We start from the raw sequence: 8751 nt of genomic DNA on the forward strand, positions 1-8751 counted from the left end.
CACTGGGTCACTCTTTCCAATGGACTGACTCTTCAGGGCCCCAGAGTGACATAAGTTCAGACAAAGGTCTTTGACAAGCAGAATTTTAGGAGAATTTATGGAGCCACAGAGTTCATTATGCCATGAGGGTTGAGCACTGTTTTTTATGCCAATATTTCATTTAAGTCCCTACTCTCTGTGCTTGGCCATCTATTAGGCACATAGCATCCATTGTCTACATTAATCCTCCTCTCAGCTTGCAGGGCAGTTCCTCTCAGCCTTGTTGTTGTGGAGAGAATATCTCCAGGGGACAAGGAAAATGAACTTTCAGCCTTTGCCCTTTGTTCTTCTCACCTCCACTTTGGGAAGAAAAAGAGGTGTGATTCATTTGTGACACTAACTACCCAGAGCGAGACCCAACTTCACAGGTTGAAGGTTCAGTTCTCCACAAGACTGCCCTTACCTCAAACTCTAGCCTCATGCTCAAAGGTTCTCAGGCAACCCGCACTTCCGACCACTGGTTAAAAATCTGGGGGCTCCTATCACCTCCTCAGGGTTGATAATATGCTACAACAACTCACACAACTCAGGGAAGTACTCTATGTACAATTCTAGTTTTATTACAACAAAAGGATACAAAGGTCTACCAGCCGAAAAGGAGAGATGTGTAATTCGAGGTCTGGGGGGTCCCAAACACAAAGCTTCTATGTCCCCAGAATATGTCATCCTCCTGGCAAATCATTGCATAGCACCAACCAGAGAAGCCTACCCAAACCCAAGTGTCCAGAATACTTATTATGTGGGCACGATCGACTGAATCATTGGCCACGTGTTTGAACTCAGCCTCCAGCCTCCTCCTCTCCCAGGAGGTAAGGCTGATATCTGTGGTTCAAAGCCCCAATCCCCTAATCACACAGTTGGTCCTTCTGGTGTGGCCAGTCCCAAACTTAAAACTATCTAGGGGCCCATCATGAGTTAGCTCATTAGCATACACTCAGGTGACAGGGATCTGATGGGCCCAGCATAAATAACAAACACTCCTGTCACTCAAGTAATTTCAAGGACTTAAGAGGTTACTTCCCAGGACGAAGGTTAGCCAAATTCTTTATTATACAACAGATTTCTTTTTTTTCCTGTTGAGTAACTTTATCTCATTCCTTAATATTCCAAATAGGCTATGGTTATTCTCCTTGGTACCCAAGTCAAACTTAATTAGACCTTAACTAGCCAGATACTACGTGGGTAGTTATTTATTTTTTCAGTATTTTCTTTCCTTGATCCTGGGAGGCACCTGTCATACAACTCAAAGGAGCATTTGTGCATTAGAAATATTCATGTACAACTGAGAACAAAGAAACAAGAAAAAAGCAGTGATGCAGGTATGTGCCATTGTCATTCCAGGGCAGCCTGCCTTATGGAGCATCAGAGCAAGTGGAAGAAGTTCCTGGATTTCAAGTTTTGAGTTTCAGTTCTTCTCATGTGTAAAAGGTGCACTTTACAGGGCTGATATAAAGACTGAGATAGTGCGTGTAGGTCCCCTAGTATACAGCCTGCTACAGAGCAGGATATTAGTAGTAGTAGCTGTTCGTATGACAATTATTATAGAACAGTGGTTAAAGATGCCAGCTCTGGTGCAAACTTCTGAAGTAATCTTGGCCTTCTTACTTCGTAGCGTCTAAACACAAGTAATTGCTTCAAATTTTCTGTGCTTGAGGTTTTCCTCTGTGAAATGAGGTTAAAGCATGAGATTACCATATTGAGCGCTTAAAAAAAGATTTGTATGGTCTGATACATTCAGCCCCATGCTTAGAAAAAGTGAATACTTCAAAACTGTTAGTTGTAATTGTCTTCAAGTCTCTTTCCTACATTTGGAGTTTGGAGACCTGCTTTCCAAATCAGATGCCTCATCTAAGCTGCCAAGTAGCCGTGGGCCAGACTCTCTCTACTCAAAACCCCAGGTTCTCCATCTGTGAACAGAGGCCTTTGGCTTAGATGGTGTAGAGGATTTCCAAACGTCCTTCTACTGCTACTAAAGTAAAAGTAATATTCTAACTGTTAAAGGAATTATTCATGACACTTAAAAAAATTTTATTGGAGTATAGTTGCTTTACAATGTTGTGTTAGTTTCTGCTGTACAGCAAAGTGAATCAGTTATACATATACATATATCCCCTCTTTTTTAGATTTCCTTCCCATTTAGGTTACCACAGAGCACTGAGTAGAGTTCCCTGTGCTATACAGTAGATTCTCATTTAAAGCATGGTAAAGCAGATTTTATTTAAGGGAGGCCATCATGATGGGTGTAGAGACCACTGCAATAGGGTGTTGCAGTAGGGGAGAGAGTTGGGTCTCACCTCCAAATACAGCTTGGGCAAGTGGAGTTATAGCCAAGGAGCAGGTTGCAGGCCAATGGGTGGAAAATTACTAAGAGGAAACTGGGGGTAAAGATGGATTCTGGCTAAACCAACCTAACAGGATTCTTGCTGAAGACAGGCCAAGGTGATCAGACATCAGCTGGGAGATAGCAGAGGATGAGGAACTGATTAAATATCTAGGGTGATATGGGGCTGGAGGGATTCTAGCTAAAAAACAGCTGAACCAAATTCTTACTAAAATTGGGTAATGCAGAGGTGAACATGGAAGTCCAAAAGCTGAGGCCCAGTTGAAAAATTTGCGAGAGCCTGAGTAGAGTCTGGTCAAGGAGAGAACATCTGTCATTGCTCGGTGGAGACCAGCCCAGGCAGGTTTTGAAAGTGAAACAGTCACATCTGAGATGGATACCTGGCAGCCAGTAAGCTGCCTGGTCCTGCCTCCTTCACTGCCCAGCTGGCCCTGTCGTTTTCTCAGCTGTTTAAAACCTGGAGCTTGGCCGACTTGCTTCTTCTGCCCATCCTCTTCCTACAACCTCCTACCTGACTAGAAAAAAACAATGAAACAAAGCAGTTAATCAGTCAATTCCTTGTTGGTCTCTCAGTTCTACTTTTGTAGCATTTTTTTTCCCCAGAAAAACCCCTGAAAAGATTTTATGAGGAGAGTAGGGCAAAGGCAGGAGTCGTTAACAGGTGAAGGACATGCATAGAGCCTTTATCATTATGAAAAAGTACCATTCAAAGATTAGGTTTCCTTTTATTAAAATTCCCATTTTTCAATTCTCTGGGCTTCTAGCTTGAGAACCCAGCCTGCTCAGCCCTCAGGGAGGTAATTAAGAAAAGAAAGGCATTTATTCAGTTGAGGAATAGGACAGAGGGGCTGAAGGCTTGGCCTTGGGTATTTTCACTGGATCTGAACCTTCCAGAGGACAAAAAGTGCCAGCTATTTCTACACTGGGGTCCCTTAGGCAGAAGCTTCCTTGTAGAAAGCCTGCAATGGGGCTTCCACTGCCCCCTTCTCGGGTGTAGTGCTAATCACAAATAGCAACAGCCCCTACTGCTTCCAAACCCAAATCCCAAGCCACTCACTGAATTCACATGGAAGTCCACAGGTAGACATCTTTTACAGGTAAGTAAAATGGGATTTGGAAAAGTTACTTGCTCAAAATATGTTTTTTCTTTTTCCCATTGACAGTTTCTGTCTACTGTCTCTTACACACACATACACACGCTCTTTTGGGCACGGCAAGATAAAAAAATGACCTTCTCAGTTAGTAATATCTACCCAAAACTCAGAAGGAGGGGGAGTAGCAACACAGGACAAAGGCATTTGCTGTCATTGTCCTAGAAAGTGCCTCCCCTTACCAGGAGAAACACCACCTCATGAATTGGATTTAGGGTTAGAGAGTTAGGGAATGTCAAAAGTGACAATGAGTCCGGGTATGTTCCCTTAGGTTTGATTCACATCAGTCACCCCCAGCCCTGACTTGGGTTCTGTAAGGTTACACAGAGTGTCAAGCCCCAATGCCCACTTGGTCACTAAGCCCATTCACAGGCTCACCATTGCCCTCACCAAGGAGTGAGCAGTTTCTTTTGTCCACTTCCTCTTGCTGTGCAAAATATGGCAAATATTGGATGACACTGATCCTCTGGGCTTATTAATGATTTGGAATGTGACCACAGCATTTGCCCAGACAGACCAAAGCCTGAGAGATGGTGATCCTGTTTAATGGTGACCCTGTTCTCCCATTCTGCAGGACCTTGTAGAAGATACAGATCTGGTGTCATCTGCAAGCCAGGTTCTCTGGACACATGCATTCTTGGCAGCATGGCCCTGGCTCCTGAACCCCTGTTTTGTTTTCTCTGTGGATTTATAGTGCACGGGCTTTGTAAGAACTCTGAGGACTTTAAAACACACCTGAAAATCATTTGCCATGCCTTCCTACAAGAGGTGGAGTCTAAGTCCCCTCCCCTTGAATGTGGGCTGCCTTCAGTCATCCACTTCCACTGAATAGAATGTGTGACCCTGGGTGACATCTAAGGCTGGATCACAAGAGGGGTACCACTTCCACCTGGCTTTCTCCACCCTGTGATACTTGCTGTTGGAACTCAGCCACCATGCTACGAGGAAGCCCTGGCCACACACAGAAGTCTCATTCCGGCCAACAGACCCCTCCCCTGTCCCCTGCCGAGGTGCCATGCAGCATCATCTCTGGGCATGTGAGTGAGGAAGGCTTTAAGATGCCTCCGTCCCAGACACCACCCTATTTCATGGGCTCAAGAGACCTTGATAGAACCACCACTGAGCCTGGCCAGTCCCCAGAAGTCTGGGGGATAATAATAAACAATTTCCCAAGCCACTAAGTTTTAGGTGAAGTGTTAGAAAAAGGAATGTTTGGGGGTCAGATGGCTGATGGTGCCCGTGTTGTGTGCCCTATTACTGCTCAAGAGTATTTGGATACATGTAACAACTCAGCTGTGATTGAAGTACAGTGGCTAGGGTGGCTCCTTCTTGCTTTTACTAGCCTAAAAGTTGTGGAGCCAGGGGATGCTGAAACCACAGGTTCAATGGGGGAAGAATGGCTTGCCACTTAACCCCTTACCCTCTGGGCTGACTCATGGTGGCAGAGCATGCGTTGGGTCAGAAATCTCCTCCGGGCCACACTGGTGGGCAGGTGAGGCCCCACGGCCTGGTGCTGCCTGCGTGCCCAGGATGGCATGTCACCAGTGAGCCTGGCCACACGGGATGCAGGGAGCAGCAGACATTACCTCACAGTCGGGTAGCATGGTGCTCTGACTCCAACTCCTTCCAACTCTTTCCGGCAAGCTCTGGGCATCCCGGGGTGGTGGTGGGAGAGAGGATCCCGTCTGATTACTTTGCGATGGCATCTGTCCTGTTTCTCTTCCCTGTTCCCCCCCCACACACAACAGCTGGTGAAGACACCTCCTGACACCCTCTACCGGAATGAAACGCCTTCTGTCTGGTTATGGTTCAGAGTGGAGGTGAGACTAGCCCTTGCAGCACTGTGGCCCCAGGATCAGAAAAGAGCCTTGATTTCTTTCATGTCACACTCCACACTCTGTTTCAGGGACTTTCATGGGCTGTTCTGTGTGGTCTGTGCCTCTAGAAGATACTGTTCTGAGAGTGAGCTTTGCTGTCAGACTCCTCTCCTTTGGACTCGGGTATAAGTCTATAGGGCCTGTATCAGTAGGTGGTCTATATGACAAAAGGCCCTTCCCTCTGACCCTGACCTCTGCTTTCATACAGACTCATACACTTCATTGTTCCAGACCTGATGGGCTCTCCCACATTCACCCCATGCTTCCCAGTGACACTGAGCTCAGGACCTCAGGGGGAAATCCTTGTGACAGGCAGTGGACTCGCTATATGAACAAGGGTCATCTTTGAAATTCACCCTTACCTGAAGCCTGGTTAGAAAACTTTCCCCTCCTCCCTTTGACCCTGACACCTGTGTCCTAGTAAATTAGCAATAACATAGTTCACTGACTCTAATAAGCACATTTTCCCACATTTAACATCTCTGAAATAGGCATTTTCTTAAATAACCTTTTGTTTTTGACACACAAAATAATTTTATGATGAACAGCATCTTAGACTTGATGGCTGGGCTATCAAAAGATCAAATTACCTCAGCTGAGAGGAGTTTTGGACAGAGGCTGTGGTTCTCCACTGTGAACCTGCATCAGAGTCACCTGAAGGGTTTGCCAAAACACAGATTGCTGGCCTCATCCCACAGTTCCAACAGGCCAGGGGAGGGGCCTGGGAATCTGCATGTCTCACAGGTGCTGCTGCACTTGCACTTTTAAAAAGGTTTCTGAGAAAGGAAAGCACTTTATACATAAAATGTGTGGGGTGCTATTGTCAGCTCTATGAGTGTCTTGTATGTTGCAAGTTTGTGTTAGGCTGTGGAGAAGGAAGCGTGTTTCCTCTTTGGGTATCTCACTTCATAGGCAGGTGGTATTTTTACCCACACACAGGTACTTGAAGGTGGCAGCCACACACTCAGGATGACACCCACAAACACCTTGCACCCTGCTCAGGAGCTGGCAGAGCCTAGCCCTTACTTCCAGACACCCTTGATGTGCTGAGTAAAAAGCATGGACTCCACGGAGCACACGTGCATCTATGTCAGGCTGCTGGTGAAGAATGAGGAAATGCCATACTTTGAAAGCAACAAGGTAGGAGAAAAAGATTTTTCAGGAGGTTCTAATTGTGCCTTGGTAGAGGTTTATTTTGTAAACCAGAAAGCCATGTTAACATGATAGAACCTAAATGGGCAAATCAGCTGAAAATGCTTTGCAGAGATTTATTTTCTTTATGCTCTAAACCAAATGTCTGTTCTCATTAAACAGACTTGTTGTGGGATCATTTATCTTAGGCTCTGGGCACAGTCACTCTACTAGAACAACTGACCATCGGTGTAACCTACTGTGGAAAGAGGAATGTGTTAGTTCAGTCCTGCATCCCACCCAGTGCTGACCTGTCTCCAGAGAGGTTGGAGTGGGGTGAGGCTCCCACGCTGGGCTCTGCTATCGTGTCTTTCTCCTTTCCCTATCCCCCTGCCACTGCTGCATTCAAGGGACTCAATTCAGAACAACTCACAGCTGCATCACCCCTCTTGCGGCTGGACCACCCCAATCACATACATGGAGTGTGGGCCACGTGCCCATGGCCCCTCATCCCTGCACATCACACCTGCAGTCCCACAGCCTGCTTACTGGCTGGAGCTCTGGCTCTGAGATAGACTTGGATTCCAATCATAGCTTGGTCACTCACTATTGTCGTGTCTACTATGGGGAAGGAAACTCCACTCATTCCATTGAGGACAAGGCCAAAGGAGGAATGAATGCAGATTGCCTAGCACATTTCCTGGTCATAGTACATAAAAACAACAACAATGAAAACAGCAACCATTCCAAGTTTACTATGTGCCATTTATCATTGCAAGTTCATTATTTATTATCTCATTTTTTCCTCTTAACAATCCCACAAGATCTTTTGGGGGGAAGCCCTTAACTGCTCCTTTCAGACATAAGGGCCTGCACTGAGTTATGAGTTAGCCCCTGCAAGGAAAGAAGTGAATTAGCTGACTGACTGGTAAACTTGGGAGCAGGAACTGGGCGTGTCATGTGCAGTTTAATTATTTTCTCCTGGGAATCTGCCTACTTGTGAGAGCTGTTATTTGGTTCCAGCCCTTCATGCCGTGGCTCCCAGACACAGGCTCTGCCCAGGAAGGGAGTCCTGAAGCTTGACTCCTTCCTGCAACTGAGTGGGTCAGTCCAACCCAGGATTCAGCGTGAGAACGGCCCTCACCAACAGCTCCATCACTGCCAGCTGACACTCTTATGTCCATCCACACAGCTTCCCTCTCATTCAGAGACGCCTCTCCCGTCCAGAGAAAACAAGAATGAGGAACTCTACACCAAAGAGGCCAGCAGGTGGTGGTGTGGGCCCTGTCACAGCCAGGGGTGTGGCCCTGAGCTGGCTTTGCTATGGTCTCCATTGTGAGATGGGTAGAGGGTCAGGTGCCTTTGACAAGTGGAGGTGGAACAGGTCCTTTGGAGACTTTGGGGAAGGGAGAGGCCTGCAGGGCAGAAAATAATTTCATAAAGGGAACAGCTTGGGCTGGGCCTCACTGGATAGCAAGTGTATTATAGGTCGAGGACTCCAAGCTATTTATGATGTAGGTGATTCTCTCTAGGTTGGTGTCAGGCCTGGCCAGGTTGTTCACTGTCATGTGAAATTCTGCCAGGCGACCTGAAACCCTCCTTGTGGTCTCCCAGCAAACACCACAGGTGGATATCCAGGAGGTGTCCAGCCCATCCATACCTGCCCTACTGCTTCCTCATGCCCCTCCTGACCCTCCAAAGGGCTCTACTCAGTAGGAGACTAAGATGTGCTCTCTGCCTGCTACATCCAATGAGTCTCCACAGCAGGAGCGTCACTGATGAGCTCACCGGGAGGTTCTACATCAGAGGTTTTGGAAACAGAGCACCAGGGACTTTAGTGTTTATATTCTTGTTCCTTCTCCTCATTGTTTTCTCTTTTTATTATGAAATATTGCAATCGTGTGAGAAGTTGTAGAGAACGATATAATGAAACCCATTTACCCACCACCAGCCTTGGTAAGTTTTAATATGCTGCCTACCAGCTTCAGAGTTTTAAGAAATGAAGTAATCCAAGGTTCCTGCTTATCCCACCCTGAGGCCATTCCTGACCTTCATCCCAAAGGTAGTAACTTGTGTGAGTGTAGACTTGTGTCAAATATCAATAAACAACTTTCCTGCATATATTACTATCCTCAAAACATAAAGTGCTAATTTGCAGTTTAAAAAGTTTTAAATACATAGTATGGTACTCTAAGTATTATTTTGCATTTAC

This window comes from Lagenorhynchus albirostris, chromosome 6, assembly GCF_949774975.1.
Source record: "Lagenorhynchus albirostris chromosome 6, mLagAlb1.1, whole genome shotgun sequence".
NCBI lineage: Eukaryota > Metazoa > Chordata > Mammalia > Artiodactyla > Delphinidae > Lagenorhynchus > Lagenorhynchus albirostris.